This window comes from Triticum aestivum, chromosome 3B (assembly GCF_018294505.1).
Source record: "Triticum aestivum cultivar Chinese Spring chromosome 3B, IWGSC CS RefSeq v2.1, whole genome shotgun sequence".
Lineage (NCBI taxonomy): Eukaryota > Viridiplantae > Streptophyta > Magnoliopsida > Poales > Poaceae > Triticum > Triticum aestivum.
Genome location: NC_057801.1, coordinates 839,922,872 through 839,933,089, shown reverse-complemented (window position 1 = coordinate 839,933,089; position 10,218 = coordinate 839,922,872). Strand labels below are relative to the sequence as shown.

Here is a 10,218-nt window from a genome sequence, read left to right as displayed (position 1 = left end):
TCAATGGTGACCCCTACGTACAACTTTCCATGATGTTGTCTACCTCAAGCTCTTAGATTGTACTCCTTCCTTTCATGTTTTACTTCGCATATCAGTTTTTACTCTAGTCAATTTTTCTAAAGTCTCAACATTCTCAATACCAAATTGATATAGTTAGATCTTCAAAAAAGTTACAGGTTGTGGAAATAAATAATTAATTCTATAGCAAAAGCTTTCATAGCTCAGTTGGTTAGAGCACCCGTTTAGTAAGCGGGAGGTCTTGAGTTCAACTCTCAATGAAAGCATCCCTTTTTCTTATATATATCAAAGAACAGGTCAGGCGGTCTCCAACAGTTTTGGACTGTTAAAATTTTGCTGAATAATGTAGCACATTTCCTGGCATTCTCATCTCTACCTTGTCTGATGAAATAACATTTCCCTTTTTTAGGGGGACAACACATGTTTTCATGGCGAAATTCCATCGCCAACCATGTCTTGGAGCGCAAGCTCAACTCCCGGAGAAGCAAGCCAAGAGGACGAAGCTAGACTGTCGGCACCCATCAACGGTGACGGGTTTTGACGCGTCAACGCTCACGTGTTTCGTAGTAGTGCCCCTTCTTTGTGAGTGTGGAGTGTCAGAAAAAGGAAGGAGTGAAGTGCATTGTAGGTCCTCAAACTAATTCAGATGTGTCATATACGTCCTCCAACTATGAAAAGTCTCATCCAGATCCTCAAAGTGCAATATGTGTGCCTTCCACGTCTTCAAACTATTTTAGAGGGACAACACATGTTTTCATGGAGAAATTCCATCGTCAGCCATGGCTTGGACCGCAAGCTCGACTCCGAAGAAGCAAGCCAAGAAGACGAAGCTAGGCTGTCGGCACCCTTCAACGGTGACAGGTTTTGATGCGTCCCTTTTTCTTATATATATCAAAGAACAGGTCAGGCGGTCTCCAACAGTTTTGGACTGTTAAAATTTTGCTGAATAATGTAGCACATTTCCTGGCATTCTCATCTCTACCTTGTCTGATGAAATAACATTTCCCTTTTTTAGGGGGACAACACATGTTTTCATGGCGAAATTCCATCGCCAACCATGTCTTGGAGCGCAAGCTCAACTCCCGGAGAAGCAAGCCAAGAGGACGAAGCTAGACTGTCGGCACCCATCAACGGTGACGGGTTTTGACGCGTCAACGCTCACGTGTTTCGTAGTAGTGCCCCTTCTTTGTGAGTGTGGAGTGTCAGAAAAAGGAAGGAGTGAAGTGCATTGTAGGTCCTCAAACTAATTCAGATGTGTCATATACGTCCTCCAACTATGAAAAGTCTCATCCAGATCCTCAAAGTGCAATATGTGTGCCTTCCACGTCTTCAAACTATTTTAGAGGGACAACACATGTTTTCATGGAGAAATTCCATCGTCAGCCATGGCTTGGACCGCAAGCTCGACTCCGAAGAAGCAAGCCAAGAAGACGAAGCTAGGCTGTCGGCACCCTTCAACGGTGACAGGTTTTGATGCGTCAATGCTCAGTGTGCCTTCTTTGTGAGTGAGGAGTGTGGGAAAAAGGAACGAGTGAAGTGCATTGTAGGTCCTCAAACTAATTGAGATGTGTCATATACGTCCTCCGACTACGAAAAGTGTCATTCAGATCTTCAAAGTGCAATATGTCTAATATGTCTTTCAGATCTTCAAACTATTTTAGAGGTGTCATGCAAGTCCTCAAACTATCCCAGAGGTGCCACATATGTACACACTTATTGCATTTCGAAGACCTAGATGACGTCTCTAATAGTTTGAGAATGTATGTGACACCTCTGAAATAGTTCAAGAACCTAAAATGCACTTCACTCAAAAGGAGAGAGTGAGTGATGTGATAGCTGGTGCCTTCCTGGTGGTATTCCAGGAAGACGTGGAGTTGTCTTCCACCCATCCGTCGAGGGTTTGATTCGTTCTGTGTTCGAACAAATTAACATGCAGGAGATCGTTTTCTCTTGTTTCTTGTTGGTCCTTGTTAATTGCAACTAGCACTTATAGTATTGTGGAAAATGTCTACAACAAACCTTAAATTTGTAGACAAAAGCTAAATCGAACCCTGAACTTTCAATTCCGAAAATTAGCACACCAAACTCTTTGATCCCGGTCTATTTTAAACTTTGAGGACGTTTAACTGGTATTTGCTGACGTGGCAAGGATCGTTGACTGGGCTGGCTAGACATTAGGACAAATCCGGCTGGCCCATTAGCGCGGTAGCTCGCGCGCTCGTTGTGCTCTGTTTTTTTTTTCTTTGTTTGACATTTTTGTAATGATCATAAATTCGTTTACATTTTCGTAATGAAAATAAAATTTATTTTAAATATACGCGAACCCACTTTTCATATATTAGGAGTGACAAAAATGGAAGCAACAGTGAGCTTGTGAGAGGTCTCGAACTGGCTAGGGACGTGGGGCTCGCGGCGGCCGGACATAGCCAATCACCATGACGGCTGCTAGTCATTATAGATCGCGCGTCGCATATAAGAACAGACATAAACGTTTATGTATGAATGCATTTTTGAAAACCTTCAAAACATTTCTTGAAAAAAGATCTGAACATTTTAAAATAACAAATATTTTTAATGCAAATAATGTACGAAATTCCAAAAACATTTTTCGAAAATGTGACAAGGTAACATTTTGCCAAATATATATTTTACATTTTATGAAACTTTACAAATATGTTTTACATTGTTTAATTAAAATTGTTCCGGTTTCAATATTTGTTGCATTTTTGCTAAAAATGTTTATGTTCAAAATAGTGTTCGCTTATCAAAATTGATTGTGTTTTAAAAAAATGTTTGTTTCAGAAAAAAAAGTATTCAGAATTTTCAGAAATGTTCGCACTTAAAAAACGGATATTTCAAAAGTCGTTCGGGCCTGCACGTTTCCAATATACATTTCCCCCAAAATGATATTTTCATTTTATAGTGGTCCTATAAAGGATATTTTCAAATCTGGACGCTACGGTCTGTGGTTAAATTGCTTGGGCCTCTAATTATAGCACTAATAGCCGATGCTTCTATTGGCAAGCGGGTGGAGTTTGAAGCTGCAGTGCGTAAGTTCGATTACTCCGGAGTTATTATTTTTATGGGTATTTTTACTTCGGCATTACGAAAACAAAAAGGGGAAATCTGTTTGTGTCTCTTGGGCCCGCCCAGTCGCGAGCACACTCAGCTATCCCGGGATTCGGCCTCGACAATCCTGTATGGGAACGGGCTCACAGTTCAAAATAGACCGAGATTAAAGAGTTCGGTATATTGATTTTCGAGATATTCTTTCTTTTAGGGTTCCGAGATATTTGAGTTAGCTTTTGTTATAAGTTCAAGTTTTATTTTGAACTTTTTCCTAGTATTGTTGTGTTGCTTGTGTCAAAAAGAGAAGTATTCTCTCTCGAGCCAGCTAGATGAGGAGACGGTCGATCCAGTCAATCAGGAGACGGCCAATCATCGCCAATATGCCGACCGGCCGTCGAAGGTGATCGATTTACTCGGGATGATGATGACGATGATAACGACGAGGACGAAAGACGGGAGTACTCCCTCCGTAAACTAATATAAGAGTGTTTAGATTACTATTTTAGTGATCTAAACGCTCTTATATTAGTTTACAGAGGGAGTACAATTTAAACGACTGAAGTTGATGTTGTTGTCAATTTGTTGTTGGAATTTAAGCGTCTGAAGTTGATTTGCACAGGCATGGTCCCCTCGCTCGACAATTTGCAAGCACTTTGCATCTGGCCAACGACCCACCTCATGCTTGATACAGTCAAGGCAATATCATTACACTAATACCAGTCAAGCCAATATGCTGTCGCCATCACCGCCGGCCAGCGTCGGCCGCCGCGGATCTCTCTCTGCATGCCGCGTGCTCATCGTCAATGTTCAGGCCGGCCACCAGCCTAGCTTGCCTGTGTATGTGTGTGTACGGCAGTACGGGGCCACATGCACGCCACGTGCGAGATTCCTGTTGGCTTCCTGGCCAGCTATTTTCTCGGCACACTTCCATGCATATATATAGTTTAGTTCAAAAAAACTAGTTTATTGTTTTGATTTCTACTTGATGGCTATTCACATCCATTTCGAGGCACCTGTTTTTAAGAAAGACTCGGGAGCCACCTGATTATTTTTCCTTCTCGACTGTAGTAGCATGTGATAGTGCGTCCGCATGCATCGCCCAGATGCGGAGGCCAGGGTCATCCATCTTTTCTAAAAAATATGTGACACGGTGATGCTGAAAAGCCAAAATTGTTGAGAAAACTGTATCAGGCGGGTCATGGATACATATATGTACATATGGAGTGCTGGTTGAAACAAGCAATGGCAGGTCGTCATCGGGTGCGCAGTGCTCGGATCATGGTGGGAGATGGCGGCGTGGTTGGGTCTCGATCGAGGTAACGCAGGCGTCGGCGGCAGCAGCGTCACCTAGGTTTTCGGCTTCTATTCCTCAATCTCTCGATGTGGGGTGGGGGCCGAGTTGGACGGCTTCTATTCCTCAATCTCTCTATTTGCTAGCCTTCATTTATACTAAGTAGAAATACTACTTGTGCATCCAAAATTCTTAAACACAGTTTTGCCATATGAGTCCATCATACCTACCTATATGCGGTATTTTTGTGCCGTTCTAAGGAAATTTGTATGTGCCATCTCTAATTTTCAAAATGAATTTCCTTTTTGTGTTATTCTCAAGATAAGTGTTTATTCACTTGTCATTGCACGAGAGTACGGCGGTAATAGGGATGCCCAATCCCGAAATGAAAAAGAAATTTACTTTATGTTGTCAAATAATAAATTTCTTGGAAAGTGTTGGTATGGACGGTACCCGTGGATATGGCTAGCCGTGGAATGTGAAAGTATGGTGGAAGAAGGAATAAACTTTATTTTATGTTTGAGAACCGCCTATGATTTATCTAGCATGGAAAGTATTGGGAATTACTCGGTCGTTTTCGTTGACGGGAAAAGTATGTCTCCCAAAAAAATTTATCTCTCAATTTAAGCTTTGAGCTCTGGTATTTCTACGAATCCTTACTTCCGTCTGCGAATAGCCTATCTATTTACTTTATGCATTTTTAATTTTATTTGAGTCTCCATCTTCTCTTATAAAGCACCAACTAAGGGGCACTATGATCGTACTTACGCATTGGATGTAGCTAATATTCGAGTGTGCTTCGTCAGTGGATCAATGATTGAGCTTGATGAGCTAGGGATAACTTTATTTAGTGTTGATATTTTGAAAGACATGGTTGCTTGTTGATGTGCTTGAGTATTGAAATCTTCATGACAAAACCAGACTATTACTTTGAACCATCTAAAAGTCCAAATGTCCATGCTATAAAAGAAAAAAGTATGTGATGAACATGTTAGGCAACATTGCACATCAAAATTTCTATTTTTATCATTTACCTACTCGAGGACGAGTAGGAATTAAGCTTGGGGATGCTGATACGTCTCCAACATATCTATAATTTTTGCTTGTTCTATGCTGTTATATTATCAATCTTGGATGTTTTCTAATCATTTTATAGCAACTTTATATCATTTTTTAGGACTAACCTATGGACATAGTGCCCAGTGCCAGTTGTTGTTTTTGCTTCTTTTTTTCTTCGCAGAAAATCCTTATCAACAGAGTCCAAATGCCACGAATTTTTTTGGAGATTTTTTCTGGACCAGAAGAAAGCCTGGGAGCCAAGCAAGCATCTGAGGGAGGCTCGTGGGGCCCACAAGACACCAGGGCATGCCAGAGGCCCCTAGCGCGCCCTGATGGGTTGTGGGGCCCATGGGGGTCTCCTGCACCGCCACTCAGCTCTATAAATACTCAAATATTTCAGAAACCCTAGGGGAGTCGACGAAAAATTATTCCAGCCGCCGCAAGTTCCAGAACCACGAGATCCAATCTAGAGTCCATTTCCGGCACCCCGCCGGAGGGGAACACAATCATGAAGGGGTTCATCATCCTCATTGGTGCTCCTCCGATGATGCGTGAGTAGTTTACCTCAGACTATGGGTCCGTTGGCAGTAGCTAGATGTCTTCTTGTCTCTTTGTTCTTCAATACAATGTTCTCTTGAAGATCTATTTGATGCAATGAATTTTTGCGGTGTGTTTATTGGGATCCAATGAATTGTGAGTTTATGATCAGATTTATTTTGCATTAATATCCATACTTGATTATTATAGCCTCGTATTTCTTCTCCGATACTTTGGTTTTTGTTTGGCCAACTTGATCAATTTATCTTGCAATGGGAAGATGTGCTTTGTGATGGGTTCGATCTTGCGGTGTCCTCACCCAGTTATAGAAGGGGTAGCGAGGCACATATGTATCATTGTTATTAAGGATAAAAAGATGGGGTATATTCCTACATGAATAAATCTTGTCCTCATCATGTCATCGTTCATATTGCATTATTCCATTTCTCCATGAACTTAATACACTAGATGCATGCTGGATAGCGATCGATGTGTTGAGTAATAGTAGTAGATGCAGAATCGTTTCGGTCTACTAATCTTGGACGTGATGCCTATATACATGATCATTGTCTTGGATATCGTCATAATTATTTGCTTTTCTATCAGTTGCCTCGACAGTAATTTGTTCACCCATTGTGTGCAATTTCTCGAGAGAATCCACTAGTGAAATCTACGCCCCCGGGTCTATTTTCTTATCATATACTTTTAGATCTACATTGTTATTTGCCTTTTCTTTTATTTGCATCTTTTATTTTCAGATCTATATTATCAAAAACCCAAAAATACTTCGCTGAAATTTATTTGCCGTTATTCTATTTGCGTCTACCCATATATCTATTTGCCAATCATTTACACAAGAGGGATTGACAACCCCTCTTACGCGTCGAGTTGCAAGTATTTGTTCTTTGTGTGTAGGTACCGTTTACATAGTGTTGCTTGGTTCTCCTACTGGTTCGATAGCCTTGGTTTCATAACTAAGGGAAATACTTACCATAGCTGTGCTGCATCATCCCTTCCTCTTTGGGGAAACACCAACGCAGTTTCAAGCAGCGTCAAGTGCCAGGTGCAAGATGGCGACATTGTCGTCATAAAGCTCAAGACTTATGGCTTTAGGGTCAAGATCTTCGATCCTGGCAACTCCGCCGTCAATAGCTACTGTTGCGTCCGTCACGGCTAGGTGGAAAAAATGTCAAGGGCCTTCTGAACTAAGTAGTAGTAGTAGTCAGTCCAATGTTTATTAACAGTTGTTCATATTTGAATCAGGGAACAACACTTGATGTTACTAAAATTGCATATACATGTATATGTACAGAGAAATGAAAAATTGGCGCATCATGTATTGTGTGGTCCTACATTTGTTTGAAACCTGAAAATGATACAAACTTGACCACTGACAGTCAAGACCGGACTTTGTCTCACGGGCTCAAATGGTTCGCGGCTCGATTTGGTACATGTACTCAAAAACTGAAGGAGGATTCGAATTGTGTCTTTATACTGGATTAGAAGGACACAAATCACACCAGGCCGAATGATCGACGATCGACACTATCCTCCGACTTGTTGACGCTGCCCAAGGAAGGTCATTTTTTGCGATAAAACCAATCTATTCATCTTCAATTGTCATAGTACAATGAACATCTTCAATCTCCCGTAGGGCCACCTGAGACGAGGTGTACCGGCTGTGGCACCATCGAGAGACAAAGGAACCTTAACTTTTTTGGAGGTGGTGGCGGCGACTTATATGTCCCTGAGGGAGGTCATTAAGATGGGTAAGCCGAGGAACCATTAGTTTCATCGTCCACCCCACTCAAGCTTCACCGGGAATGAAGCCTCGAAGACCCTACAAGCCGAGGAACCATTATTTTCATCGTTCACCCTGCCCCAACTTCACCGAGAATGAAGAACTCAAAGACCATGCAAGACACAGACCAAGACAACTGGGTCCAGGGTTCCCCATAGCTATGGCCGCCCAAGGCACGGAAACCAGGATGATGCTAATGGGTGGGGGGAACAAGCAAATGGCCTCCTGGCTGACCCAAACCCCTGGGGAAAAATTCATGTTGTGTGTTCACTCATAAACCACATTTTAACTTTACACATTTCTTTATTTTTTTAGCTAGTTTGCAATGCACATTCTCAAACTTATCATTCAATTAAAAATTAGCAAAATAGTTTTGTGAGACGAACCATACATTTGTTATTGTTGATTCAGAAAGAAAAATATATCTTGGCCTACACATTCACCATTTAGAGCTCCTAGTGCTGCAAAAAGTGATAAAGTATGATATATACATATATAAAAATACAAAATAGTAGTCCTATGAATAATTGAAAATTTACTCATATTTGTTCTGTGTGATATAACTTAGGATACTCATATTAAGAATGGAAATATGGAAATACTTGCATGAGCAAAATAATATTAAAACTATATGTGCAAAAACTATAATTTTGAGTTGCTAATATTTTGGAAGTCCTTGTTAATCTATTCTTCCTCTTGCTCAAACTAACGATGGTGTCATCTTGATCCTTGCTACTGTTCTTATTCACCACTTTTATCGTATACTAATGACATCACCCTCTTTTATCTAATGCTCATTTCTGTCATGTATGCCTTCGAGGGGTAACTGATATTGTTTATCTTTTTTCGCTTTCGTCAATGTAGATGGATTAATTTTTATTAACTAATTATTTTGGTATTTATGTTATTCGTTGTATTTTTGTGATTTTTTTTATTTTATGCATCAATTACAGTCGTTCAAATAAAAAAATTCTGACAAGTAAATATACATATTTTATATTAGAATTTTGTACTTAGCATGCTACTGTATTAAGGAGTATAATCTTCTAGTCTTAAGTATTTGACATATTTGGTGGCATAATAAAATTGTTAAATATTAGTTGTATAATTTGCACTTTGTTACACATTTTTTATATATATCATTAAAATAATAATGATGTCATTATGCTAAATTCAAATTGTAAGTAGTAACAAAACATACTATTTTTACTTTTCCTACAAATCATGTAAATTATATAGCTAGAGATCTCTAAAGCATATTGTCTAACAAATATCGTTATAGTAGTTTTATAGTATGATTGGTTTTTCCTAAAAATCATGTAAATTATATAGCTAGATATCTCTAAAGCATATTGTCTAACAAATACGTATCGTAATAGTAGTTTTATAGTATGATTATGAATGTATATCCATAGAATATTCTAGTGTTCAAATATGTTATGGAAGGTATAATGAGTTATTAGTAAGTTCAATCTACATTGTTGTACATGGAATTGAATACCATCTTTAACAGTTATCATCGATAAAATTTTAAAATATGCCATGGATTATAATACTTTTGCATACATATGATTTTATTTGTGTTATCGAGCATTCGACTGTTGAGGATACTGGTACCTCAACAGATTGCTACCTTGGTTTCTCACTGACGATAGACCTGATACATACTGCAAACTCCTACACTAGGGAGCCCAAAAGGGTGCTTGCACCGTCATCAGCAGCTTTTTCTGATGCTGTTGTTGGGGAGGTACATTTCTTGCAATAGATTTTATATCACTTATGTTATCTTCCTTGTCTTATTTCTTATTCAGTTGTACATTTTTCTTCTTGTTAGTGTTTCCCTTTTGCAATGCTATCAAAAACTCTAAAAACATTTAAAATTTCAGCAAGCAGTCCCCTTTTTGTTTTAGTAGTCATAATAGAAAACTTGAGGAAGATTCCCACACCTGAGATGGAGATCCTTAGTTTAAAGCAAAAGGGGGGAGAGAGTTTAAAAGACGCTTGGTTTAGGATAAGAAAATAAATGATGATTTGACAACCAAGTGTTCAACTACTTTACTCTTCAGGAACTTTAACTTGGGATTATAAGCTAGTACAAAGTTGAGTCACTTATTTTAGGACGGAGGCAGTACTAGAGACCCTTTGAGGAGGAAATTTCCCAGGTAGTAATACTTTGGATTCATTTAATGTAATTGAGTCTAGTTGGGTCACCACCAAATGAAAAGGAACTGGAGTTGATAAATTAAAAAGGCAATATCATAAAAAAGCTTGGAAAAGTATGTGAAGCTTTTCCTGTTCTGGAGTTATTAGACAAGAATGCTAGAACACTTCAAAGTTCTCTTGATAGGTTGAGTACCTATTTTGGACATACCCTAAAAATTATAGTGTAGATTGAGAAAAAAAATGAGCACCTTGAATGCATTTGAGACTCTAGTACAACCTT

General features: G+C 39.4%; 1 non-coding gene across 1 annotated transcript; it reads left to right on the top strand.

Moving 5' to 3' along the window:
- The first annotated feature begins 210 nt into the window (after positions 1-210).
- TRNAT-AGU (transfer RNA threonine (anticodon AGU)) lies at positions 211-284 on the top strand. Its single transcript has one exon. It is a non-coding gene; the product is annotated as a tRNA-Thr (tRNA).
- Positions 285-10,218: the final 9,934 nt, after the last annotated feature.